Here is a 2,891-nt window from a genome sequence, read left to right as displayed (position 1 = left end):
CATAATCTTGTTTGACTGACCATTTGCACCCACGTAAATACACACGCCCGCTATTTAACGTTCAAATCCGCTAGGCGGCAACACGAGCGCGGCTCACAGCGAGTAGGCGGTGCGTGAAAGAGGTTTTTTTTTGCATGGAGACGTTGAAATTTTTTTAAAAACGATTTTCGATCTTTATTAATTGTTCAATCTGGCTTAAATCACGTGAAATTGTTTCAAACAAATCTGAAATGTTCTCGAAAGTAGCTTGAGCTAAACCTCTGCCTTTTATGTACCTATTGTTCATCTTCGTTCATGTATTCAATTTTATGTATAGTCTGGGTTCATAATAAAGTTCGGTTATTATTATAACAAACTGAACTTTTATTAGTTTTGAAATAATATTGCTATGACCCTCATGGATGTAAGTGTTAGTGCGAAATCACAGCGGGAGTTTATTCAGATGTTTTGACTCAACCTAAAGACCAGAGATACCCTACAATTTATAATTAAACATATAGTACAGACACTAATGACCCTGGCATTTGATGCTGCTGGAAACATTCAAATAATAAAGACTTTTTGCTGCGGGCAGATTTGTACTATTATTGTTGTTTATTGTACCGTTAAGTTTTTATACATATTATATGTAAAAGAAGTAATGTAGAAGCACCTCAACCTGAGCGTCTAAATCTAAAACCTTCCTAAGTTAAATTAATAATAGTGAAGTTATTCAGAAACCCGTATTCAATTGAAATAAATCCTCCGCAATATCAACAAATATTGACCGACATAATGTTTATTTTATTCAAACCATAGCTAGGTTAAATGAGTGCTTCTGATTGGTCGTGTAGCGCCGGGAAATAGGGCAACGATCGACTCGAACGACGTTGTCATGCTCAGGAAAAATAAGGCGCGCAGATGTGCGGAGATTTATAAAAATGGAGAGGGAAATATGGCCACTCACATCCTATTATTCGAATTTTTGTTTTGCATAAATATCGAAAAGCTGAATAGAAAGTCTACATTTGTTTACAACTAAACCTTCCTCAAGCCGCAAGGATTGTTTGCGCCAAGTTTCAGACCGGGAGTTTAACCCTTTAATGGACAACCCTTGATCCCGTTAATTAATACAAGATGTGGAATAGTTCACTTTGATCTAATGCACGCATTATTTTGCGGAATTCTAAGCTCTTTACCTGAAAATTAGGAAAGTCGTAGATAGTATGTCTGAATTGTTTAATACAAAAAATCTGAAAGCTTAAAGTTCTCCGAATCAAAGGATATATGATTGCTTTTATCCTAAAAAAATATTGTCAATAGTTATAGGGCAAAAAACATCCCAAAAACAGGGGTTTCGACCTCCTTTTTCAAGCGTTGAGTTTCACCTGTTCCCACTACGAGCTCGACGTGCAGAAAAATCTGAAAATATGTTCAGATATTATTTTAACGTTCTTGAATGCAATCTTTTTTTTTAATTCTGAAATATTCAAGAATTTATATTTGACGGGGATTTATTTGCAAATACTTTATTTTGAGAACAAATAAAAATAGGAGGCCATTTACTGGCTCCACATGCGAATTTTTGTAATGTGAATACAGTTCAATAATTAAATTTATGATAAAATCGTTCTTACGGAAGAAATATCATTTTGAATATTTCTGACTTTAATCAGTGTTGGCGACTGGAAGGCACAGCAGGACAAGTAGTAGAAAAAATGGTCCTTTGAATGACAGTAGAATTAGATTTTAGGGACACAACTCAGAGTGACCACAGGGATATATCAATTGTATCGTATTCACTTGCATTCACGAATGTAGAAAGAATATCTGGGAATTTTTTCAAAATTTTTTCAACATCGCCCTCGTTTTGGGAGCAGGTAAAAGTCGAAGCTTGAAAAAAGGAGGCCGAAACCCCCGTTTTTTAACATGTTTTACCCTCTAACTGTTAATACAACTTTCAAATTCTTTTTGATAAGAAATTCAGAAATTTTTTTTTGAACGAGTTGCATTCAAAAGAAGTGAAGGATCCAGACTGTAGGTTCATTTGGATTCGTTATAGACTATATAGTTTCATTTTTACCCACAATCACAGTTAAGAATGATACATTCACATGCTTCATAGACGGAACTGATTATCTTTATACTGAATTAAGTCTGAACCATTAAATTTCAAAAGAAAAGAAATTCTTTAGAAGTATAAAAAGATATTTTTAATTGATCTTAATTGTTTTCGTGATTATTATTTACTTTCTTGTTTAACGTAGTTAGTCGCTTCTAAATGCGGATTTGGTTATCATGTATATTGTTTCTATTGACATAGTTTTGGCTCAGTTCCCGTCTTTCCAACGGCGATGAAAGACCAGCTGACTCAAAGTCCCGCGACTTGCGAAGAAATCGAATTAAAAAGAGCAGAATTATTAAGTGTTAATTTGCAAAATAGAAAAACATAACAAATTAACTTTTATCGAGGATGCGATATTAAGAGAGTTTTTTATCATGTGAGATATATTATTTAATTATTTATTACCGTTTTAATTAGGTATGGAATTAATTATAAATTAAACTATTTGTATTCTGACATATTGACCTTCATTTCCTTTATAAATTCATTCGCCATCAGGTGTAGATTTTTATATATGAATTATGATTGAGCGATAAACATTTTAGTGTGCTTTTTCTCAATTCAGTAAAATTAATATATATTTTTTTTGAATATATTATGAAATTTAGAGAGTATCAATATATATTTCGCATATGTTTCGATTCAGTTTGATTTTCTGTACCGGAACCATACCAATTGGCTACCCATCTTACGGTCCTGAGATGTGGCCATAGGTGTGATTTACAGTGATATTTTCATGAACGGCAGTCGCGCTCAGGGGGAACCCTGTGGTGGTTGCCTAATATAA

The 2,891-nt window shown here is 33.6% G+C and overlaps 1 protein-coding gene across 3 annotated transcripts in view; it reads left to right on the top strand.

Moving 5' to 3' along the window:
* Positions 1-2,891, top strand: part of LOC117181544 (putative phospholipase B-like lamina ancestor) — a 22,837-nt gene that overhangs the window by 4,917 nt on the left and 15,029 nt on the right. Inside the window, exon 1 of one of the 3 annotated variants that reach the window (XM_033374551.1) lies at positions 2,338-2,480. The exons of the other annotated variants lie outside the window; for them this stretch is intronic. The gene's annotated coding sequence lies outside the window, so the exon portion shown is untranslated. Of the gene's footprint in view, positions 1-2,337; positions 2,481-2,891 lie in introns of those variants that run through there. 3 annotated transcript variants of the gene reach the window in all.

Source organism: Belonocnema kinseyi, chromosome 1 (assembly GCF_010883055.1).
Source record: "Belonocnema kinseyi isolate 2016_QV_RU_SX_M_011 chromosome 1, B_treatae_v1, whole genome shotgun sequence".
In the NCBI taxonomy this organism is placed as follows: Eukaryota; Metazoa; Arthropoda; class Insecta; order Hymenoptera; family Cynipidae; genus Belonocnema; species Belonocnema kinseyi.
Note: the sequence above shows the minus strand (reverse complement) of the source record. Positions and strands in the feature narration are given on the sequence as shown.